Genomic DNA, 26,614 nt, shown 5'->3' with positions numbered 1-26,614 from the left:
AGCCTAATCATTGCACTCCACGCAATAAATCAAGACACAATTCGGCACTGTGTTGCTCCAAAACTCCTAGCAGATCAAACACACACACACCCCTCTTTCTTTGTGCCAATAGTGTATTTTAGTGAATTCTTGCGCTTCAATAAATTATTCAATGATTGAAGGCTAGATATTGCCAGAAGGCTGTAGTGGGATTGGGGCATAAAGAGGTAGACGGTCTCTGTCTGGAAGAAACGATTACGAAGTGGATTGAGACTGGCCCCAGCCCGCCAGTGTGCCAGGCATTGTCGTCGCGTGTAAACGTCGTAAATGTCTGCAGATATACGTTTCCTTGTAAGAATATCTTCTGACGCATTATCTTCGCCTCTTTTTGCCGTTCTGATGCAGAACTGCGCGGGCATTTCGTGACTTTATATTTCGTCTGCCACGCTTTGTGAGGCGATGGATTTGAGATTTTCTGTCGCTTGTTATTTTCAAGATTTCGGTATGAAACAAATATCATTAAAAGTCAATTCCAAGACGTGTTTGTGAACGGCTTGACTTTGATATTCTTTCGCTTTTTTTTCATGCGCCTCTTGAGAACATCCTTGGAAACGCGGAACAACTTCGATGTAGCACGTATGAAGTTGGGGTGGAAGTGGTCAACAGCAGTCAATGACTTTTTTATGTCGTTTTCCACCCATGAAGCTCTATATAATGATTTCATCCACGTCCGAACCCTTCTCAACATAACAATAAAATTAGTAATAGTCAACGGTGCACATAATAAGACACTAAAACATTTCGATGCCTTTTTTGTCTCCCACACGCCTGAATACAAAAAAATATCCGCTATGGCACCGGCAAATAAATAAAGCAATCATTTGGCGGTATGTAGCTAGTAGAATAAAGTAACAGAATGAATATGTAAGCTGATGTACTGACGTCAGCGTAGCTTCATGCACGGATCCAAAATTTTGCCCGAGCTGAATTTCGCCCCTTTTTTGGCGGATAACGAACACATCGACACCAGGCGCGTATTTTTTTCTGCACGAATGCTGTGAACAATAACAAGCTTTTACACATAAAAAGATAAAGAACTACCAGCACCTATTGCTGAAAGAAAGAAACAAAAAAAATATTTTTTTTTGTATTAGCAACAGAAGTTAGAAAAATCTAAATGTCGCGTTTCGCCCCATGTCTCATTTAACCCACCCTATCCTATCTATATACCTGCGTTCGTTTTGAACGTCTTTCGTTGTGCTACAGCGACATGCGGAAAGGGGTGGGAGTAAGCCTTATTTAGGGGAAATTTAAACGAAAACTGAACCAGGCACTTGTTTGCAGTGCTAAAATTATCACGCTGCGTGTCTCTTTTCTTCGGGTATTATAATTTCTTTGCATCGTATTCACTCTTTTGCCCTAGTGGCTAAGCTGTGGCTCTTTCTGTTCGTCAATAGATTACTCTTTGTAATCCTCATTTTCCAACCGACTCTATACGTAAAGCCGCTTAGCCTGAGTCATTATTGTAATAAAGTGAAGTGAAGAGAAGTAAAGAGGCAAAAAGAAAGTGTTTCTTAATTTTGTTGGCCCTAAATATTCCGAAATTCATTACTTACCATTTAAATAGACACTTTTTTAACTGTAGCAGACCATTAGAGCTAACCTGTAGGTTCTAATAGAAAATTCCACTCTACATGACGTCAAAAAAAAACAAAAAAAACGGCCTGCCTGCGCAGACTGCGCAGCACAGTTACAGCGATAGCTGGAAGAGCGGCCTTTCAGAACACTTTTCTAAACCCTGTTTGGCATGCTACAAGCACATTGCTTGGTACCCACTACGCCATTAATAATCACATTTTTGTCTAGTAAGCCCGCATTCATATGCTATTCTTCGTTATTCTTCGGAGAAGCGAGGTATCCTCTAAACAATATAGCTTACAACGAATGTTGTGCGAATTTTTTTTTTTTTTGTGCAGTGGCTGATGACGATGAAGAATATTACTTGAAGTGAGTATGCGCCACAGCTAATAGGTGAGCAAAAACAAGTTTTCTAATGGGTTGGAGCATTGAACGGCCCAGTCGTTACGCAATTCGCATTGCGTGACGCCTGGCTGTTTCTTCGATGTTTGCATGCTTTATTACTCATATTAACCCGATTCTTTTCCCGACATCAAGCCAGCCTAAGGCCAGTTTAAAAACGAGTTTCAAGCACTGGCGTGGCTCAGTGGTATAAAATACTTGGCTGGCTCGCAGCTGACCAGGGTTCGAATACCATTGTGTCATTGGTGTTTTTTATTAACTGACTTTTTTTCGTTTGATACTAGTTACGGACACCGGCGGTGACGGTGATGGCGGACAACTACGGCACCGCACGTGACCCGTGTTCGGATCTCATAACAGCTTTCGCTGTAAAAATTACAGCATATTCACGCAGTAAATGGTGATGAGTGGGGCGAAGCGTCCGTCCGTCTGTCTTTTTTTTTTTATTGCAACAAAAGCTTGCCTTGAGGGCATAAGGTTTTTTGTTAAATGTGTGCTGTTAGGCCGGTGTTGTGTATGAAGTGAGGTAGCCTCTTGTGGAATCTGTTTTCATGTATCCAACGCTTGTTACTGTCTGTGTCACTGTAGCGAAGGCCGGCTTGAAGGAGGTGAGGGGAGCGTTCTGGCTGCAAACCTTTACATGTCCATAAAAGATGGTATGTATCTGCTTGCATCGCTGGAGTGGGGCAATACGGACACGTATCACGGACTCGTAAATGTGACCAGTTCCATGACGACATAACGGCCGGTGTATGTGGATATGCTGAGCTGGCGACGCTGGAGGTATGGACTGCCCTTGACCATAACGAGCTTCGACGCTAATGTCCTATGTTCGGTTTGTGTTAGCATGCCAAAGTTATCAAGAAGAAGAAGAAGAAGGTGCTTGCTACCGATGTACGCAGTAATAACGCCCGTTCGCTTTCTCTACGTGGCAGATATACAACTGATAAAGGCAAGTATTTCTGGGTGAAAGATGCAGTTAGTGATCCAGTGTGTGGCTTGTACGAGATAGCACACAGACAGCTTTTTCTTTTTGTATCAAGTGTTGTTGGTTGTCGATAGGTCACAGAGGCTGGCGCAGATTCTCCAAAATTACACTTGAGTCAAAAACGACAGCATAAGCAATTAGATATTGGGATATCCTTGATATGCCGAAGTGCATTCAAGATTTTTTGAGCTCTTTCCTCCTCAGTTCAGCTTATGTTACGCTTAAAATGGCAGGCATATTTGACATTCCTTTATTATGACCGCAGTGTCTATTCTCCCGGCAACCGGGATAATTGTTCAAAAAAATTCCTCCTGGTGGTCGCCTCTTATTGGCTCTCATATGTCACGTGACTAACTGCCGTGGGTAGAAGAGAAAAAACTGGGGGCATACGCAGCCTAGCGTGCGTTAGATTAGGTTAGGCTGCGAGACAGACTGGACAGACGTAGCCCAGCGTGTGTTGACTTAGGTTAGGTTACGTTAGGTCAGGTTGAATAGGTTAGGTCAAGTTCATTCAGTTGCCAGGAGAATCATACAAAAAATTTATCACGGCAGTTAGCCACGTGACTTATGAGAGCCAATGGGAGGTGACTGCTGGGAGAAATTTTTTTAATCAATTATCCCGGTTGCCGGGAGAATAGACACACCCTATTATGGCAGCACTCGGCGGATATTAACAACCATCAAGAGTGCTCTGACATACCATAGTTCATACTGCGGTGACTATTGCATCAGTCAAGATACAGAAAATGGTGGGTGCCTGACAACCGCCGCTTCAGTGCAGTGGTAATGTCTTAATTGGTAAATTACTCACAGTATCCCTGTCCAGCTTGTATATGCATACGCTTTGTGTCCTTTCATCAGTGTGTTAATTATTTCAATACTTATGTTATTTTTCAATGTACCTCAAGGAAATTCCTTCATTTAATTTTGCTGCACATGGATAAAACTCACTAACAACCGAACTCGTCGGCTACTACCGCCATTTTTGCCCAAACGCATACATTCGAAACACCGTAAGGATAGTATGTAATATTGCAGGTGTGGCTGAAATCACAGCAAATGAATGGCATTCATCCTTTCTTTTCACTTTTAGCGTATTGCTGCCCGCCTGCTGGTGTTGGCGCTGACGGGACACCTTAGTGCGTGGCAGCTATGGTTAACGCAACAAGCAGTACACGTAAGTAGGCACTTCCAGTGCAAGTTTTCATGAACGTCATTGTAACTTTGAGATGGAGAAAACAAACAAAAGAAAGCATGAATGCGACATGAACCGACCGTGGTGGAATCATCTGAGCAGCCTAAATGAATACGCCTGGAAAGCATTCCTGTAGCGTTAGCTACACTAGTCGAGGTTGAACAGTTTTGCGTGACTTACGGTGAGCAATTCTGCACAAGAACAAGAAGCAGTCACGTCATAAAAGCCAACTCTTTAAGGAGCGCTTTGCTTCAAATGCAGCCAAGTACTGGTTAATTCAGAAAGTTTTCTTTTCTACAAAGGTAGTCTGCTTTAGCAGAGGCAAATGAAGGAAAGCACAAGCAAACAAGCATGGCGGTGCGTCTCTTAGTGCATGTGATTTTTATCACCCTCATCTGTTTGCCATGAGGATATTCTTTAACATGAACCAACTACTATATTGCTATGTCTCTTAACTTGGGCCAATACAAGTAAACACACACACACACACACACTCTCTCTCTCTCTCTCTCTGAACGATACTATCATGCGTGATTGCACCATTATGTACCTCGCAGCGCCCCCTCATCAAACTTGCAACACGACCGACCAGTGCACGGTCATCGACCCAATAATGGCATGCTCCGACCACCTGTGCGTGTGTCCCTCTTCCCCCGGCGGACCAATGGTGACCGATGGAGGACTGTGCAACTCCACAGGTCAGAAATAAGAGACTGACGCCATCAATGCGATGACCCTACAAGGCTGGCTAATGGATCTTCCTGGAGGATACTTGGGACCGAAGTGACAAGGCTTTCAGCTTCTGAATACTTTTCACGGTTCGAAATGGTGGTTGTGCAGGCTTGTTAGTAGGTACACATAGTTGTTCCAAACAGCGCTTGGGTATAACTGCATGTTCCTAGTTGTTCAGCCGTCTTCGGTAATGATGTGCATAGGACGTTCTATTGCGCGCGTTCTTAGCTTTAGAGAGAGGGCATCCGGGCCTTCTGAAATGGCTCGGCGACCAGACTCAGGCACACCGCAACCCAACACTCAAAGGCAGCGCTGATGAGAGACGTGGGCTTGAAAATGGCGGCGCAATGCCCCTACCAACTTCAAAGAGTGGCAACAGCAAGACCCTCAGACGAGGCGTCTATGAAAGCGTCCTAGATATGCCCAGCATTGATGTTGGGCCGTACCTAATTATACGAACAATTACATCACAATATTATTATTGTGACTAATGCTACTATAATGTTACTGCGTTCCACAGCAAGGCTCCGCGAGTCGCCCTAGTCTATGCTCTGTGTAAAGAGGTAGTTATTTTTTACATATATAGAACACAGCGACACCTGTCTTCCATGTGGGAAGTATGTGCCTGTGCAAACTTGTAAGATCAGACGATCCAATTACTTGGATAAAGGTATTTGGGTTGTTCAATCGACATAAGTTGTTCAGCACATTTTTTTTCTTTTAGTGGTCGTTTTTTTTGCATTGGTAATTTTGGGCCCGCAGCAATTTAGTAAAATACGTTTTGCCAGACTGGGTGTCTTAAGGCAGTGTAGATGGCCTCATTCTTCGGCTACATTGCAAGCTGGTGAATAGATTCTGTGCTTCGTGATACCAGCACGCACAAAAACAGCGTTCCACGGTCAGAGTCATGGCTAGTGGTGGCACTGACAAGTTTGAATGACCATATATATGTATATATATATATATATATATATATATATATATATATATATATATATATATATATATATATATATATATATATATATATATATATATATATTTATATATATATATATATATATATATATATATATAGAGAGAGAGAGAGAGAGAGCATCGAACGCGTTAATCGAAGGTCGTAGGTTCGATTCCTGCTCACGGCTGGTTATTTTTTCATCCACTTTTCTTTCTTCCTATTTACATTCCATTGGTTCTAATAACTTCCCCTGTACATTCCTTGGCATTACTGTCTGTAAGATCTCATTATATTGTGTTAAAACACGAAAAACGAGCCCTTAGGTACACACTTCTTTCCCTTATATATATATATATATATATATATATATATATATATATATATATATATATATATATATATATATATATATATATATATATATATATATTTATGTGATGTATGAAGCGATGATTGGTAGAAGCCGAGAAGGAAGAAGTGGAGGGTAGAATAAACATGGCGTATGAGCCAGGCCACGTCACCCATTCATCGTAGCGTCACACAAGTCGACGGGATAAAGACCTGGCGGCCACGTCATCAACCAGCCACACATCATTCACGAAGCCACCAGCAATACGCCTCAACTGAATATCGACCACAGAAGAGGTGATCTCAGGCGCAAGCAGTTACCGGCATCATGGCAGAACCATCGACCGACCTTCCCATCCCCAAGTACACCGGAGCAGTGGACGATGGACCTGTACAGTACTGGTTCGACCTGTTCAAGCTCCACGCTACCGCTGCATCTTGGTCGGAACGGGAGATGGTTACGAACTTCAGCGACTATGTCACCGGTGAGGCATTCAAGTTTTACCTCACCCACATATTCGACAACGACGAGCCTTGGCAAAAGATAAAAGAAGGAATGATCATCTGGTTTCAAGACTATAATGAAGATTCTATTAGCACACGCACTCTCAGTGCATTCAAACACAGTCATCGCAGTCATAAGCAGCCTTTACGCACTCGAGCACAGAGCATGAATTTACAATGCCCATCAGGTGAAGTTAGCCACATGCTCACGGAAAGACCACGTGGTCGTGTTCCCAACCTTCCACCTGGTTCCTCATCCGCGGATATATCACCAATGCTCAACTCACCGCTGCATAAAAGAATTGAATCCGCTATTAATGACCGAGATGCATTTAATACTTCATGCCACATGACTACTTTGCAAACTGACTTGGCATTCAGCTCAGCAGTGCCACAAATTCAGAAGCATTCACAATCAGCATCTTGTGAAGTAAAGTCTTCTGCAGAAGCGTCTAGTGTTAATCAATTACAAGATCGAAGTGACGTGAATCCAGTATACAACCTCACTGCCAACAATGAAAACAAAAGCAGAGGTGCGACTTCTGATGACACAAGTAATCTTCAGGCAACCACCAACAATGAACGATTTATGAATACAGAATATTCAAGTGCACGAAACCCCGCACATTGTTTTGTGCCGGAAATATCTGCATTGGTTCACGTCGTAGAAGCCTGCGAAGGACTTACTAAGAATCCTGACACAGCACGATCAATGTCACACCACAAGGAAGTCGACGAAACCATCTGCGACATCAAACCATCTGCGACATCGCCATAGAAAAATCTCCAAAAGCCACAAAAGCACCCCTTGTACTCGGCAGAAACACAGGCAGCGCCCAATCAACCTCGATCAACGCGCACGCAAGCTGCCTGCACGACCGGTGCCACGACGAAGAATCCCATGCCTACGATATCCGAACTGTCCATTCTGCAAGGTGTTCGAACCTCGTTTGTTCTTCACAAGAATGCCGGCTGTGATTTCCGCTATCTCCACGTCCAAAGCATTCTTGTATTATCCAGGACGCAACCATCAGCCTCGCCCACCAGAACTCCTGCGTTAACCGGACTGCTGCACTCTTTCCTGAAGTTTTGCGAGTTTACGGAACACCACGGGGCCATGAAACCAATTGTGCATTTTGACATTTGTGACTTCTCAACCTCTCCTTGTGTACTTTTCCTTGTTCGTAATCCATGCCTTCTTTCGGGGGGAGGGGGAATCGTGTGACGTATGAAGCGATGATTGGTAGAAGCCGAGAAGGAAGAAGTGGAGGGTAGAATAAACATGGCGTATGAGCCAGGCCACGTCACCCATTCATCGTAGCGTCACACACACACACACACACACACACATATATATATATATATATATATATATATATATATATATATATATATATATATATATATATATATATATATATATATGTATTGTGGTGCAACGCGAACAAAGCACAGGTACGCCTTGAGACAACGAAAGCAGCGTGTTCTCAACAGCTGAGCCGCAAGATTTTCTTCTTCGTTCTCGAGTCAAGCCAGAGGCCCACTACCTGGGGTCCGCTAAATCCCCTCATCATCGTTTTTGTCCAGATGTAGACACGGGTCAATTGCCTCCTTCTTAAAGAGCATCGACGCGATGCGAAGTCAATAATGCAGTTTTTTTATTTTAAGAAAAGTCTCACGCAATCACTCGCTGACGTAAGGCTTCATGCGCACTACGTGAACGAGTTCAGGATGGTGCTGGTGACGCTTGGTACTACATGAATTGTCGAGAACGACTTCGTAAGTGACGTCACTCAGTTGTCGCAGCACTCGGTATGGCCCAAAAGTATCTTCTTAAGAGCTTTTCTGAAAGTCGTAGTTTCCGTACGGGTGTCCAGACCCATACTTTGTCGCCAGTTTGATAGACAACTGCTCTGATTGATGATTGATGTGTGGGGTTTCACGTCCCGAAACCACTATATGATTATGAGAGACGCCGTAGTGGAGGGCTCCGGAAATTTAGACCACCTGGGGTTCTTTAACCTGCACCCAAATCTGAGCACACGGGCCTACAACATTTCCGCCTCCATCGGAAATGCATCCGCCGCAACCGGGATTCGAACCCACGCCCTGCGGGTCAGCAACCGAGTACCTGAGCCACTAGACCACCGCGGCGGGGCAAGACAACTGCTCTGCAGTGGGCATTGTAGTGGCCTGCATCGTACTCTTGCTGCTGGCGGATCCGTCAACGTGCCAGTTGTCTAGCTTCTCCGGCGCGTTCCGTAAACGTGTTGGTGTCTGGGTTGATGTCGTCACTTTCGTGCGGTAGCATTGCAACTAACATAGTGCGTACTTCTCGTCCATGAACGAGGCTGAACGGGGTCATGCGGATAAATTCTTGCTTGGGCCGTGTTCTACGCAAACGTTATGTATGGCAAGATTTCATTCCAATTTTTTGTGTTCAACGTCTACGTACATCGAAAGCATGTCTTCAATGGTTTTGTTCAGACGCTCCGTCAGCCTGTTTTTTTTGTGGGTGGTAGGCGGTGGTTCACGATGCAAAGTTTCACTCAGCATCAGGACGTGATCCAAAAGAGCTGCCTTAAATGCGGTTCCTCTGTCTGTGATCACGACGGTTGGTGCGCCATGCCTCAGTACAATATTTTCGATGAAAAATCATGCCACCTCCGCTGCTGTACCTCTCTGGATAGCCTTTGTCTCGGCATAACGGGTCCGAAATTCCGTCGCGACCATAACCCAGCGGCTCCCTGCAGTAGAAGTACGTAGCGAGCCCAAAATGTCCATGCCTATCTGGTAGAATGGAGCTGTTGGGACCTACACGGGTTGCAGGAAGCCAGCTGGTTTAGTCGGTGGTGACTTGCGTCGCTGGCAGTCGAGACAGGTACGAACGTGGTGCTTCACGGCTCTGGTTAGTCTCGGCCAGTAATACATTTGCTGTACTCTGGCCTACGTTCTCATGTAACCCAAATGGCGAGAGGTCACCTCGTTGTGGCATGCTTTGAGTACTTCGGTACGAAGGGCTGCTGGTATGCCGAGCACATAGGCGGATTCCGTCGACGAAAAGTTTCTTTTGTAGAGTACTCCGCCCCGTAAACAAAACGATGACAACCATCTCGCGAAAACTCTTAGCGCCTTCTGAGATCTGCCTTCCAAGTAGTTAATTAAGCCAAGCAACTAAGTGTCGTCACGTTGTTGCTGCGCAATGGTGGTCGTGTCGAGGGGACCGAGAAATGCCGTTTCCTCCTCCTCAGGTAGGGTTGCCAAATTAATGGGTAAACGGGACAGACAGTCAGCGTCTATATGTCGCTTGCCTGACTTGTGCACGACCGTCATGTCAAACTCTTGCAGTTTTAGGCTCCAACGCGCTAATCGGCTGGTGGGATCTATTAGATTAGTTAACCAGCAAAGGGATTGATGGTCACTAATAACGTTGAAGTGCCGGCCATACAAGTACGGGCGAAATTTCATTACTGCCCATACTACGGCGAGGCATTCTTTTTCTGTTGTTGAATAGTTAGCCTCTGCGCGTGTTAGCGTTTGGCTTGCGTAGCTGATCACTCTTTCTGTGTCCTCTCGCCGTTGCACAAGCACAGCCCCAAGACCTACATTGCTAGCGTCTGTGTGAAGCATCGTCGGGGCTTCTTAGTGGAAGTTGGCAAGCACCGGGGGCGTTTGAAGACGTTGACGCAGGTCATTAAAGGCAGCCTCCTGTTCTTCTTTACACTCAAAGGCAACATCGCCTCTTGTGACACGAGTTAGTGGCGACGCGATGCGGGCGAAGTCTGCGATAAACCAGCGATAGTAGGCACAAAGGCCCAGGAAGCGTCTGACAGCCTTCTTATTGGAGGGTACTGGGAACTGTGCGACGGCGGCAATTTTTCCAGGATCGGGCTGGACACCTGCGTTGCTGACGACGTGACCGAGAAACTGAAGTTCGTGAAAACAGAAATGACACTTTTCTGGTTTCAATGTTAGGCCCACGGACCATATGGCACGTAAAACAACTTCCAGCCTTTTGAGATGCTCGTCAAAAATCGTCGAAAACACTATAACGTCGCCCAGATAGACTAGGCACGTCTTCCACTTCAATCCCGAAAGTACCGTGTCCATAAGCCTTTGAAAAGTTGCGGGCGTGTAGCACAAACCGAAAGGCAAGACTTTAAATTCGTATAAACCATCTGGCATCACAAAAGCGGTTTTCTCTCGGTCTTTTAGGTCTACCTCGATCTGCCAGTATCGACGCCTCAAGTCTATGGAAGAAAAGTAGCGAGCGTGCCGAAGTCTGTCAAGGGAGTCATCAATACGTGGGAGCGGGTACACATCTTTTTCGGTCACCCGATTCAGCTTCCTGTAGTCCACGCAAAAACGCAGGGTGCCGTCCTTTTTCTTTCTAGCACTACAGGCGATGCCCAGGCGCTCTGTGACGGTTGAATGACGTCATCTTCAAGCATTTTCGTGACTTGTTGTATGGCTTCGCGTTCCTTTGAAGCTACACGATAAGGGTTCTGGTGGATAGGTATCACCGTGTCCTCGGTGATTATTCAGTGTTTTGTCAAATGTGTTCGACCAACTCATGATGTCGTTGAAAAGCAGCCGCGGAATTCGGCTAGCAGCTGAAGAAGTCTCTGTCGCTCGTCCTTTGACAGAGATGTGCCAACGACGAGAACGGGTTCTGGTTCTTAATTAGGTCCCTCGTCCAATACCGACAATCATAAACTGCCTCGCATTTCTACAATATTGTCGTACGAAGCGATAGCTGTGCCCTTCGGAAGGTGCCGGCGCTCAGCACTAAAGTTCGTCAGAAGTAAATTCGTGCGTCCACCAGTGGTACGGACGATACCTCGTGCGACCGAAATGCCCTGGCTAAATAGCAGCGAGCCAATTTGGTCAGCAATGCATTCGCCATCAAACGCATCGTGGCCTTCCACCGAAACAAGAGTGCATGACCGGGGCGGGACGACCACATCATCATCAATTATACGTAAAGTGTTACGTATTGCGTCTGAACAGTCAACTAAACCAGGGCTGTTGCGGAACGTAATTGAACGGTCCGGGATGTTGATGACGGCACCATATTCTCGCAAGAAGTCCATCCCTATGATCAGGTCCTTGCAACATGAGGTGAGGATGACGAACGTCGCCACGAAAGAAGAGCCACCAATGTCGAGTCTTGCTGTACACCTTCCGACAGGCATCAACAGCTGGCCGCCTTTTGTCCTCAGGTGAGGTCCTGTCCACGTAGTCTTCACTTTTTTTAGGCGCACGGCAAGGTTTTCACTTATGATAGAATAGTAGGCGCCGTCAACTAAGGCTGTTACTTGCTGTCCGTCTACTGAAACGGTAAAATCTGTGGTCACAGTTTCGTCGGTGTTACAACTTCTCGGCTTTACAGCGTCCTGCGGTACAAGTAACGGGGACTTTTTTTCATCGCCTTGACGGCCTGCAACCTCACCCCCGGAAGTCACCCCCTGCGCCTTCAGTTTCCCCGGCGTGGACTTGGTGACCTCCTTCCACTGACGTCGGCTGTAATTCGGGGGCACGACGAAGGCGAATATGCCGGAGACGGAGAGCGTGGTTGACGTTCCAAACCTGGCGGGTAATCAGGCGCAGTGTCGTCATTGTTGGCGCGGCGGTTGTCAGAATGAGACTGAGACAAGGGGGGTCCTTGAGAATGAGCGTCCCGGCGTGGTGCGTAGTCGTCGTTGGCGCGTCGATCGTCAGACCATTGCCGAAGAGGTCGAAACGTATCTACGCGGTGCCAGCAATGACGGGAAATGTGGCCCACACCTCCGCAGGTAAAACGAAGCGGACGACTATCTACAGTGCGCCAGGCGTCTGTTTTACGAAGCTGTGGACGCCGCAACGGCTCGTAATGTGGCAAATGCCGTGTCTCGTTGGTAGACGGCTCTTGGTACGGCGACATTTCGTACGGCGGCACGACGGCAGGGCGCCGCGGTGTCTGTTCTTGTGGTGGCGACCAAGGAACGGCTGCCGATGGCTGGCGGTATGACGGCGCAACGGGCGACGGGCGGCAAAGCGCGGATGCGTAGCTCATAGGTTGGTGATCGTGAGTAGGATCAGCTGTTCAAAACGCTTGGCGTATTTCTTCGCGGACGACTTTAGCGACAGACGCCGTGGGTTGTTCCGTGACCAGATTCCGCAGCTTCAGCAGCTCTTTGCGAACAATCTCTCTTATTAAATCGCGCAACGATCTTTGATTGACAGATGTAGCGGCGACTTGAATGTGGGTGCTGTTGGACAAGCGATCGTATTGTCAACATCGTAGATGAAGCGCCCGTTCGATAGCCATAGCTTCTTTGATGAAGTCTGTCATGGTGCTTGGCGGGTTCTGCAAAAGTCCGGCGAACAATTGCTCTTTCACGCCACTCATGAGGTAGCGCAACTTTTTGTCGTTGGTCATGTGCGGGTCAGCTTTACGGAAGAGACGGGCCATGTCCTCATTGAACATTGCGACCGTTTCATTGGGTTTCTCAACCCGTAGCTTGAGTAAATGCTCTGCACGTTCGCACCGGTCGACATCGGCAAATGTGTCAATCATCGCTCTTTTAAAGTCACTCCATGTTGACGAACTGCCTTTTCTGTTCTCGTACTGTCGTCGAGATAAAAATAGGCGCGGGAAAGCCTTTCTTCAAGAGACCACTTGTTGGTGTTGGCGACACGTTCATATCAAGCCAGTCTTCGACGTCTTCATGTGCTCCACCACCAAAGCGATCAGGCACCAGCGGTGAAAAATGGTTACCTGAGATGGGGTTGGCAGACTACTGTCTCGTAGAAACTGTTGTGGATTGGTGGGGGTCATTGGTAGACGTGAGCGGTGCCTTGTAGAGTGTTCCTGCATTGAAGTGAACTCTGGAGGGAGGCCTCGCAAGCGACGACTGAAGCGATGCACGGGAGTGTCTACAAGTGCGTTCGGGCTGGATAAATGGCTCCCCGTGGGAGTGTGGAGCATCAGGCGGCGTCGTGGGCCAGCACCTCCACCAGTGTCGCGGTACAACGCGAACAAAGCACAGGTACGCCTTGAGACAGCGAAAGCAGCGTGTTCTCAACAGCTGAGCCGCAAGATTTTCTTCTTTGTTCTCGAGTCAAGCCAGAGGTGCACTACCTGGTGTCCGCGCTAAATCCCCCCATCATAGTTTTTGTCCACATGTAGACACGGGTCAATATATATATATATTGTAACGACGAGAAATAAGAGACAACGCCTTTGCTGCAGGCCGGCTGTTCTTATTCTGACTTCGTCTTCCTCGGCTTCCGTAACCTAGCCTGCGCCCTTGCCTGAGCCCCACTATTTATTATCATTACACTCGGCCCCGACTGCGAGCCTCGTGGGCTACCGACAATGTCTCCGGTGGGCGGCATTGACTATTCCGGGGTGGCCGGGCTCGGCCAAGCTGATATTTCACATGGAAGTTTGTTGAAGGAGATTCCGGAGGACGACACTGGCTGTGACGTGATGGTCGGTGCAGGCGTCGTCCACGATGGGGCCAACGCTGTTGACTTGGACAAGATGCCGCTAGCAGGAGATACAGACTCCTGCAAAGTGGCCGCGTTGGTTTAATCTCGTCGGTTTGAGCATCCTGTCGCAGCCGTGTTACAAATGCTGGAAATAGTCCACGCTGCACCGTCACCTGCTGCACTGAGCGTCGACGCCTGCGTTGCTTGCGGTGTGGCAAGGGGCGTCGGGGTGTCTTTGTAGTCATCTGAGAGCCGAGTTCAGGTTGCAGCTTGAGAGGCAACGCGTGCTCTTGCAGCACTGCCTTTGTCGGACTCATGCTCAAGCTGTTTATTCCTATAGTTTCACGTGCAGTAGAGCCTTCATTGTCAGATGACCTGTCACTAACCGGAAGTATTACCTTCTCTGGTAGGTCTTTGTTGACAGTGACTTTGAAGGAGGCGGCGCTTAGCGTGTGGCAGACGTCCGCACACTCGGCCACAGACTGACGTGATATCAGGAGATGTCGCTTCGAAGTGAGGGTCAACACTGTAGGGTTGTTCGTCCCAGGGTAGGTGGTTAAATTGGCTGTCGGGAAGCTGCAAAATACAGCTGAAGCCGCGAGGGTGGTCTCCTTCTGGGATCTATTCTCGGTAGCGGTCGCGTAAGACTGGGTGGTCGTGGAGAGGTGATGGTGACTCCGTCCAAAAGCAGCTATGAGCTTGTCACTCCAGTCCACCCAGGACGTCTGCCGCACGCCTTCGTATCGATGCCAAGCCGCGGCAGCATTCCGAAGGCGGTCTATGGCCATGCCCCACTTCTTTTGGTCCGTCCACGCTGCGTGATCTCCGACAGCGTTGACGGTTGCCACCCATTCCTTGGCATCGTCCTGGAAGCCGCGAAACTCCGGTAGCTCGAAGGAAATCGGCGATGGCGGGACTGCGGGCAAAACTCCGAGATGTGCCCACGCCAAGCAGTTCACTTGCTCTGATACCTCCGTGAGAGAACGCCCGAGATTGCGACGGTTCTCGGGCGAGCTTACCTCGAAGTTTTGTGAGGCGGCCGCAGCCAACATGGCATTGAGTGCGCACAATGTTGGCAAGATGGCAGGACATAGCTGGGAGCTCGACGCTATGAGGGCGTTGGTCGTGACGCGGAGTTGCGCGATGGTATGCTGCAGCTCCGCTGCGCTGTCGTGTGATCCGCACGAAGAGCCAAGGCCCGCCTCTGCGGAGGATACAGTGACTGCGGTACTCGAGGTGGTACAATTGCTGACCAAGGACGCGTGGACGGCGTCCCTTGGAAATCCAGCTGTGGTAGGAATCGTGGACATGGGTTCCAGGGCGCTGGAAGCGTCAACGACGTTCCCAGGCAAGCGGAACCCGTGTGATGAGTTGTGACCTGGTACTGTGGCGTAGATGAAGCGGTCTTGCGCCGCCGGGTAGGCCTCGACGCCGTACACGGTGGGTGCTTGAAGCGCCGACAGGTTGCCAGGTATGGAGGAGGCATGTACGCCATCCCTAGGTGAGAGAGGCCCGTGCGCATGGTTGCCGCGACGTGTCGCGTCCCAGGACAAGTTTCCCGGAGCCACAACGGAGGCCTGGACGCCATCCGTCGGTGCTGGGATCGATGCTGGCCGCGACGGACGCCTTGCGGGTTCCATCAGCGAAGAAGCGTGACGGCGTTCCTTATCGTGAACTGGTACCGGTAACGGGTGCTGGAGCCGCCGAGGAGGCCTTGACGCCGTCCCCGAACGGTGGTGTCAGTAAACAGCTGCCGAGGAGGCCTTGACGCCGTCCTCAAGCGACGCTTACCGCGGCTGCACGTCGGCGGGCGTTCTGGATGACGAAACCGAGACGTAAGCCGTTTTCTTCGTCGACTGCGCCATTGTAACGCCGAGAAATAAGAGACAACGCCTTTGCTGCAGGCCGGCTGTTCTTATTCTGACTTCGTCTTCCTCGGCTTCCGTAACCTAGCCTGCGCCCTTGCCTGAGCCCCACTATTTATTATCATTACAATATATATATATATATATATATATATATATATATATATATATATATATATATATATATATATATATATATATATATATATATATATATATATATATATATATATATATATATATATATATGACGACTCGGTTGTAGCGAGGTTTATTGGCCGTGAACTCGGGAACGAACAAGCGCAACGGACCCGACAAAGAAGCGCTCGTGCCAAGCAGATGATGATTGTCAGCCAGAACATATGATGATGATTGACTGCTGTTCAGATGAGGATGAAGCGCATAATAGATGCCTACACTGATTCCCCCCCCCCCCCCGTGGAAGCGGCCAGCCTGGCCGCTGCGGGCGGGTAGTCAAGGTGACGAGGAACGCCGTGTGAAAAGCTTCATGCGGGAAACGTGTACAATTTCGGTGCTACGGTAACGGCGGTCAGTTGGCACGACAAGAGGCGTCACACGATAGTTGACAGGTGAAGTCTGCTCTAAAACAACATATGGGCCGATGAATCGAGGCTGGAACTTGTCGCAGAGACCAGGTGTGCGAATTGGTGTCAATAGCAGCACCTCGTCACCCGGTCGGAATGATACCACACGATGAGAGGTGTCGTAGACGGCCTTCCTTGCTTGTTGCGTAGCTTCCGTGTTCATACGAGCGCGCTGGCGGCACTGGGCAAGGCGAGAAATATATTCTTCGCAAGAAGATGGTGATGTAGGGCCATTGCTTGTGAAGAAGGAAACATCGATAAAGAAAGTAGGTGAACGTCCGTAAACGAGATAAAACGGTGAGTAGCCTGTTGTGCGCTGAACAGCGGTGTTGTAGGCGAAAGTGACGAACGGTAGAAGTTTATCCCAGTTTCTGTGATCCGGTTGAATGTATACGGCGATCATGTCGGCAAGGGTTCGATGAAATCTCTCGGTCAGACCATTTGTTTGAGGATGGTAGCTAGACGCCATCTTGTGTGTGGTACCAGAAACGCGAAGAACTTCACCTAAAAGCTGTGATAAGAACACCTTTCCACGGTCACTCAGAAGTACACGAGGTGCACCATGACGTAGTATTATGGCCTGAAGGACGAAGTCAGCAACTTCCGATGCTGAACCAGTAGCTACTGAAGTTGTCTCGGCGTAGCGTGTCATATGGTCTACGGCGGTGACTATCCATCTATTTCCAGCACCAGTAACAGGAAGGGGTCCATAAAGATCGACACCGACGACCTCGAAAGGTGTTGTAGGGCACGTCATTGGCTGTAACTGACCAGCTGGGGGAGATGTCGGAAGTTTGCGAAGTTGGCATGGAGAGCAGGAACCCACGTACTTTGCTACGCTGGTAGAAATCCCAGGCCAATAAAAGCGGCTTCGAATGCGGTCGTAGGTTTTTTGAAAGCCTAGGTGGCCAGCAGTTAAATCGTCATGAAAGGCGCTAAGCACATGATGTTGAAGAGCGCGTGGCAGAACAGGTACCCAGCGTGTGCCGTCAGGATGATATATGTGACGATACAGCACACCGTCCTGAAACTTGAAGTGCTCGAGTTGTCGACGAAGGCGTGCATTGGGTGGACGCGTAGCTCCTGAAAGGTGGTCTATAATGCGCCGACAATACGGGTCAGCCTGCTGGTGAGAACTGAAGGGTTGTTCATCGTCGATTGGCGGTTGGTACAGCGAGGCGAGCAAGGCAACAGAAGTGGGAGTCACGTCCGCACTGGTGTCGTTGGAGGTGGCAGCTGGAGTGTCGAACGACGCTGTAGGTAGTGGGCAACGAGAAAGAGCGTCGGCGTCTTGATGTTTTTTGCCCGATTTATAAATAATCTCAAACTGATACTCCTGCAGGCGTAAAATCCAACGACCCAAGCGTCCGGACAAGTTCTTCATTGTAGAAAGCCAGCATAAGGCGTGGTGGTCCGTTACGATGGTGAATTGACGGCCGTACAGATAAGGACGGAACTTTTGTATGGACCAAACCACAGCGAGGCACTCCTGCTCAGTGATGGTATAGTTTTTTTCGGTAGAAGTTAGCACTCGGCTAGCATATGCGATGACCCTTTCCCGTCCAGAGTTATCGCGTTGGAGGAGAACAGCACCTATACCGCAACCGCTGGCGTCGGTATGCAGGAGTGTTGGGGCGGTGTCATCAAAATGGCAGAGTACAGGCTCTGACGTCAAAGCTTTCTTCAATAGGTGAAACGCCGACTGACATTCCTCGGACCACACAAAGGGTGCATTAGATGCAAGTAGTTTGTGAAGTGGCGCAGCTATTGAAGCGAAATTTTGTATGAAGCGACGAAAATATGATGCGAGGCCAAGAAAACTTCGCAAATCCTTAAGTCTTGTGGGGCATGGAAATCGAAGGACGGCAGCGATCTTTTCGGGGTCAGGGCGAATACCGTCCTTGCTGACGACATGCCCGAGAACCTTGATGGATTTGGTGGCGAAACGGCACTTCTTAGTGTTGAGCTGCAGACCCGCACCGGCGAGGCATGTTAGGACGTCATCCAAGCGGCTCAGGTGCTGAGAAAACGTTGATGAAAAGATGATAATGTCATCAAGGTAGCAGAGACACGTCTTCCATTTTAGACCACGCAGGACGGTGTCAATCATGCGTTCAAACGTCGCGGGCGCATTGCAGAGCCCGAAAGGCATCACGTTAAATTCGTATAGGCCATCGGGGGTTGCAAATGCCGTTTTTTCTTTGTCGTCATCGTGCATGGGAATTTGCCAATATCCCGAACGCAAATCAAGGCTTGAAAAGTATTCGGCGCCTTGCAGTGAATCAAGGGCGTCGTCGATGCGTGGCATGGGGTATACGTCCTTGCGTGTGATGTTGTTAAGTGCCCGGTAATCAACGCAAAAGCGCACGGAGCCATCTTTTTTCCGTACCAAAACAACAGGGGATGACCAAGGGCTAGTTGATGGACGAATTATTTCTCGTTGGAGCATGTCAGCGACGTTTTCCTCGATGATTTTTCGCTCAGCGAGAGACACGCGGTACGGGCGGCGATGTACAATAGATGTTCCCTCCGTCTGAATGCGATGCGCTGCAGTGGTAGTTCGGCCCAACGTTGAGGAGCAGGTGTCGAAAGAATCGGCGTGTTTCGTTAATAACGCAAGCAACTGCTGCGCCTGCATAGCTGTTAAGTCATCACTGATAAGAGCTGTGAAGGGAGAGGATGAGGCAGGCTTACTCATAGAACGGTCGTTGGTAGAGGCAGGGTTAAGTGGCGTGACGCTGACAGGCTCAGCATCCACAACACAGGCTACTGCAGTGCCCTCTGGCAGGAGAACTTTCTCTGGCGTTTCATTCGTAGCAATGACGAGCGCGGAGCCATGGTGAAAGCGTACGACACCTGATGCAAGGGCTATGCCTTTTGCGACGCAAGTCGACGAAGGGGACACCAAGACGTCACCGTGGTCGATGTCCTTAGAAATCAGGGTCACAATTCGTTCTTGGTGTGGCGGTAGTTCGAGATCTTCGCGAGCGAACAGGCGTAGAGGCTTGTAGACGCCTTCGTCGAACATGGAGTCCGTATTAGTTAGGTGCAGAGTCCGTTCACCACAACATATAGCGGCTGAAGAAGAAGATAGGAAGTCCCACCCTAGAATCAGCTGGTGAGAGCACCGAGTAAGCACAGTGAACTCGATGTAATGCAAAATGTCATCAATAAACACACGAGCAGTACAAAGAGCAAAAGGGCGGATAGCGTTCCCCTGGGCTTCGACTAGATTGGGTCCATTATAAGGTGTCATTACTTTCTTCAGGCGTTTGCACAAATCATACCTAATCACAGAAACTGTAGCACCGGTGTCCACCAAAGCGTCCACGAGAACTCCTTCCACCGTAACAGAAACCATGTTGAACGGGCGTGCTGGAGGAATATGAGTCATACTGTTACATGCAGTTTCTCCTCCGAAAACTGCATCATTTAGTTTTCCGACCGGTTATCAGTAGTAAACGAGGCTGGCCGAAGAGGAGAGGAGGAGCGACGGAAGGGCGAAGGTGATCGGCGTCGGCTTGAACGGTAAGTGTTCCGCGTCTCAGTCGACGCGGGCGGAGATGGAGACCGCTGCTGTCCAGATGAATAACTACGAGTGTAACAGTCCCCTCTGGAAAAGTCCCGTTCGCGCATGTCGTACCCGCGACGCTCGTCCTGCTGGCGCTTGCGGCAGAAGCGCGATATATGACCACGATATCCACAGTAAAAGCATGTTGGGCGAGACGGGCGCCAAGGCGGGTAGTAGAGGGCGTTCGGCACACCGGGAGATAGCGCACTCAAGTGGACTGACGGAGGTTCGGGTGGGATTGGCCGGAAGTGGACCGGTGGTGCAGCAGCAACCGGCGTGAATGATGGCAGCGGTGAAGTAGAGCTTACGTTGCGAGGAGGCGCGGCCGCAACTTGCGCGTACGTTGGAGGGCTAGACGGAGGTGGCTGGACGTAGGCTGGACCGGTGAATGATGTTAGTTCCTCCCTTACGATGTCACGGAGGGCCATGCTTGAAGGCTGTGTGACAGATGGAGAATGTTTTGAGATACCCATTGATTGAAGTTCTTCTCGTATGATCTCCCGTATCATGTCACGCAGGTCCCGGTCTGCGGTACGGTGTTCACTATTGCCCGACTGAAGGCGAACAGAATCAAGTTCGTCGAGACGCTGACACGTAGAGATGACGTCCGTGACAGTAGAAGGATTCTGGGCAACAAGGGCATTGTAGGCAATGCTTCCGATGCCCTTCAGGATTTGGCGCAGTTTGTCCGACTCGGACATCGAAGAATTGACGCGCCGGCAAAGCGCAAGGACATCCTCGATATAAGATGTGTATGACTCGCCGGGATGTTGTTGGCGAGTATCTAGGGCCCTCCTCGCTAGAGCAGATCGAACGGCTGGTGTGCCGAATACTTGGCGAAGCTGCTGCTTGAAGGCAGGCCAGTCGGGGAGGTCGATCTCATGGTTCAAGAACCATGTCTTGGCAACGCCCGTGAGATAAAGTGATACTCGGCGGAGCTTGTTAGAGTCGTCCCAGTGATTAGTTGCGCTGACCCGCTCGTAGTTATCGAGCCAGTCCTCCACATCTTCGCCGCGGAGACCAGCGAAGATCGGAGGGTCACGCTGGTGGTTTACGATGTAAAGAGGAGGGGCTTGCGGCGCAGTGACGGCTTGCGGCGCACGGAGCTCCAGCGAGTAGGCGTTGTAAGTAGAGGTACTGGGAACGTCAATCCACCTCCACCACGTATGACGACTCGGTTGTAGCGAGGTTTATTGGCCGTGAACTCGGGAACGAACAAGCGCAACGGACCCGACAAAGAAGCGCTCGTGCCAAGCAGATGATGATTGTCAGCCAGAACATATGATGATGATTGACTGCTGTTCAGATGAGGATGAAGCGCATAATAGATGCCTACAATATATATATATATATATATATATATATATATATATATATATATATATATATATATATATATATATATATATATATATATATATATATACTATAAGTCAGCGGGGGCATGACCGCCACTCTAGCTCAGTTGGCAGAGCATATCATCTCAATATTCAAAGGTCGCTGTCAGCGACAGGTTATCTTTGCTTTCGCCCACTTTTTTCTTCACATTTACATATCAATACCTAAAAATAAAGTCCCCTAAACCTAAACTTGCGTTGACGTCATTTTCTGTTAGTTCTAGTTAATCTTGGGTTTGACGAAGAAAAACTAGCCTTGAATATATCCTTCTTTTGTTGAAGCCGCACAAATGTATTATGTAAAAGTGTCTAGACTCGTGTTGGTTAGCGCACATTAACTGGAGTGCCCTCTGAGCAAAAAACGAGTGCGGCTTACATGTTTCGGACAGTACTGACTTGCCATGTACTTTACATTCCTTGAAGAGGCACCTTTATAAAGATCCTAGAAAATCGGCGCAGCAGTAATCAAGAATGAAGGCCCAAAGGAAACACGTGCCTGAATTCACGAGCTGGGTAAATAGTTTTTTTAACATGATACAACTACCACACTTGCGGAGTAAGTATTTACCTGGATCTAAGAGTAAATAGGTGTTGTAAGGAGTCTAAGTTTCAAATATACACTTTTACTAACGTCACACTTGCAACAGCCATGTTTGCTTCGCAATGTCCACAAACACTCTCAGGAGCAGATCGTATTGAAATGCTCATTTGCGCCCTAATGCTTTTCTTCAACACAGCGAGCATATGGACGTGATTGCTATCCAACCTATTCACCATAAACTTCTTTTTTGTGTTCGCGCTCACCACATGACAGCCGCTGCCTTTCTGCCGCCTTCTCTGGGTGCGATGTGCACTGCCGATGCCAACTGCTCGTCCTCGGCTCTGTGTCTGGCCGGCCAGTTCAGCTGTCCGCCAGGGTCCCGGCCGTGGGATGAGCACAACTGCACCACCATCGAAGTCACACGTGCGTCTAGGGAAAAAAACCTCTTTTACTTCTGCATACAAGACTTTTGTGCAATCTGATGGACGTACTTTTGAACGTAGCCAGAAAATACTGCTGATCGGTATTGGAGGCTCCCGTGAGCAGTTTAGCCACAGTTCATTGCGCAGCAATACACTGTGACTAAACTTCACAATTATTCACAGATTTCACAAATTCACAACTTCACAAAAAATTCACTATTAATAGTCCTATATGATTCGCTTGCTATTCTTTTGACAAACGGTCTTATATACATAAATCAAGTGAGTCGCACAAGCATACAACACGACCATAAGCTGGCTTGAAGACCGCAAGCCGCATAACTACCACCATAAAGTTTCCTTGAAGCACACTAAAACTCTGTCACTATAGTTTCCATGGGAGCTGCTACACACTGCGCCTCAGAAATCGTGCGAATTATGTGTAGTACCAGATTTGTCTAAGCTTCGTTCGTTCGGCCCCATTCGGACCAATCTACCCTGAAGGTGCTTTGTCGCAACACGAAGTTAAGCGATTGTGCAGGAGTTTCACATTTCCACCTAAAGCTTTCTTCTTCACCAGTTCATATAGGCTTACAAAGCTGACAACCGTATGCGAAACAAACGTCAGAACACCCCAATAAACGAAGGCACTAGCACGTTCGAAGCTGGAAGTGCAATGATTAGGAAAATCTGTGTACTACCTATCATTCCTGTGGTTGCTGAACGATCGCAGTGCCAGAGTGCCTTCTGGTAAACATTGGGAAACTATATGCTTAGTGCAGCCACTGCGGTGTGCCGAGTCATGCCCACGCCGCACCACATGACGTCACAGTCAAGTGAGCCCGAGCACGACTTTCGCACGTCAGCCGAGTACGCTTCTAAAGAAACCGTTACAGCGCTACCTTTCACACACCCTCTCCGGCTAGCATTCAATATTCTCACTGCGACGAAAGGGCAGCTTGACAGTAACTTATTTTTACAAACTCGCTTGTACTTGGTGGATCAAAAATAATGTTCCTGTAGAGATGGTGCATGCCAACTGGGAAGACTGCGAAGACTGTGCGCCGTCTTCAGGCATGGTGGATGGATGAAAGTGGCGGACACTGTGGAGATCCAAAGCCGGGCGGTAGTCGGAATCGCAACCTCCACCAAAAAAAGTTGTTACAGGGAGTATTTCTGTATAGCGGTTGCTAGTCAAGACCAGAGCAAGATGACGCTGCACAGCGCACGCAATAAAAATGAGTAGAGCAACCCAGACCCATCCATGAAACAACGTCTCTGTCCATTCGGTGCCATTTCAGTGGCTCTCCCAGACCAGTATTTTCATACCAGTGACAATATGCTTATATTGGGTAGTTCACGTGGCAGCATGTTTCAATAGCGATGTCATCTCTTGGCTACATGGAAAAGTGTAGAGGGGTTTCTCAAACACGCTGCTACTACAATGCGTGCATGTGTGCTCAGATTTGGGTGCACGTTAAAGAACCCCAGGTGGTCTAAATTTCCGGAGCCCTTCACTACGGCGTCTCTCATAATCATATAGTGGTTTTTCGACGTTAAACCCCACATATCAATCAATCAATCAATCAAATCTACTACAATGCGGAAGCTACGATGCAGCCAACGTGGCGTATTCGCTGCGACTCATAACCGGTTTTATTGCCCCAACGATACGACCGAAACATTCTTGGCATTTATGTCAGTACAATGAGAGAACACTTGGCACTTTCTCAAAATGCATATGCGATGTCATCTGTCTCGGCTGCCGTCGTACTGGTACTACCGTATGGCGGCTTAACGTTTGTAAGAGCAAGCCGTTTTACTGTTCGGGCAGTGTATGCGCGAAACTAGATTAAAAATTCCTTGGTCTGTACTTTGCTAACGTGTTGGTTATGCTGGTTCTCGCAGTCATGCTGGTTCTCGCATGCTGGTTCTCGCAGGCATGCTGGTTCTCACAGTCTCGACAACTTACCCGGAACCTACAACACAGTCCCATTGTCACAAATATTACTTCTGCGGGGAAACTTATTGTTCGTTTTGCAGGAACGCTGCGCGGTGTTAAATGAATAGTGGTATCATAATGCTGCCTCAGTTAAGAGATAAAACGAAAGGAGTTAGGAAAGCCGCTTTGAGTTTGAGAAGTGCAAGTGCAATAAATAAACAATCATTATGAAATGCAAAATAATATGCGCATGGAGGAGATTCGAGTTGTTTAAAAGGTGCCGTAGCCTTTACAAGAATGCCTGCCTCGGACAAGCTGGCCGACATTTCGATAAGGGGACATATCCACGTCAAATGAGTCTCATTAGGCCAGTTTAAATTTGAAAGGGTTAGACAGTGACATAACGTACCGCACTGTTCTTCTCGGACAGAGTACCATGGTATTCATTTCGTCATGTTCTTGTCTGAATTACTGTGGCATCCACTTGAACGCCCCACGACGACAATATTGCCCAGCCCTTTCGATATTAACAAATCAACGATGATGAAGTGCCTTTCGTGAAGATAGGTACCTATCCGAATTGCGGCCAGCCTACCTGAAACACGTATGGCTGTTCATACAACCTAAACAGTATCTTGTATTTCTTATCATTAGTTTCAACCTGCACTTTAGATAGTCTTTAACAAGCTTGACGTGCTGCAGACCACATAGCGGTTACTGACTTGTAAATAATTAAGTATTTTGCGTCACTTTACATATGTCAAAGGTAGCAGAATATGAATGTTGTCTTCTCACAATCACTACAGTTGTCATTAAGAGTTATAAGTCATCTGGCTCGGAACTACTTTGCTTGCTGTTTGCTCGCGAATGCGTGTCTTCACCATTCATTGCCTACCTTGTTTATACAGCGAGTAATTCTCTACGTCATTCGTGTGGTTCCTCTCCCTAGGTCCCGCGACCCCCTGGATAAGCACTATCACGCTGGTTTGTGCCGCTGGGCTCATCATCCTGTTCGTGTTCTGCATCTGCGTCCTTGTTCACAGGTTGGCGGTCTTTTGCCATCTGTATGACTCTTGAAACTTCAAGCTTAGCACACAGCGCCTAAAGAGGAGCAGTATTTATATCTCTCTATTTTAGAAATCGGGAGTATGTGACTGTGATCATGCTAGTAACTCAAGAATCATTTATATCTCTCTACTCTAGAAATTGGGAATATGTCATTTCGATTACGCTAGTAACTCAAGAATAAACACATGTTGAACTACAAAGTCTACAAGGAGTGTAAGCCCATCGCTTCACGACCATGAAATGTACTGACAGTTGCACTATCGAACCTAAAAGCTTCTCCTAATAGCGACTGCGATTGTCAGGTGTACTACTTGGCCATTAGACCATATTCAATTTGTATGTGCTCTCCGGAGCATAGCGAATTACGCGCCCCAGATGGATGAACGTAATGTGCCTTAATTTACGGCGGGCCACTTTTACCGTGGGCCACCGTCTGATCCTTCACATCTGGTTTTCAAAAGTTTTCAGAGCACGAAAAAAATTGAATGCTGCAACATCAATAAGAGAAATGATAATTGGATAACCATTTTTTACCTAGCCACTCAATCAGCAACCAATCAGTTTTCGTAAATAATCCGCCCCATTACATCAATGTCAAATCTGGTGTCCCTCAGGGTTCCATGCTCGGATATATGCAGTTTTTATGTTATAACAATGATACTGCTAACGATATGTGTTCTACGGTGAGATAATTCACAAGAACATTCATATAGATGCCATGATTAGCAAAGCATCTAGGACACTTCACATTGTTCGGTGAAGCCTAAGTTTAGAGAACCACACCATTAAACTTCTTGCTTACAACAATTTGGTACGTTCAAAAATTGAATATGCATCACTAATCTTCAACCCGCATCAGGCCCACCTTATTCATAAATTATAATCTCTACAAAATAAACTGCTTTCGTATATTACTAAAAACTACCAGTGAACATCAACTATAACCGAAATTAAACTTTCAATTGATCGTGTTCTTCTGGAAC

Source organism: Rhipicephalus microplus, chromosome 3 (genome assembly GCF_043290135.1).
Source record: "Rhipicephalus microplus isolate Deutch F79 chromosome 3, USDA_Rmic, whole genome shotgun sequence".
Classification (NCBI taxonomy): domain Eukaryota; kingdom Metazoa; phylum Arthropoda; class Arachnida; order Ixodida; family Ixodidae; genus Rhipicephalus; species Rhipicephalus microplus.
Note: the sequence above shows the minus strand (reverse complement) of the source record.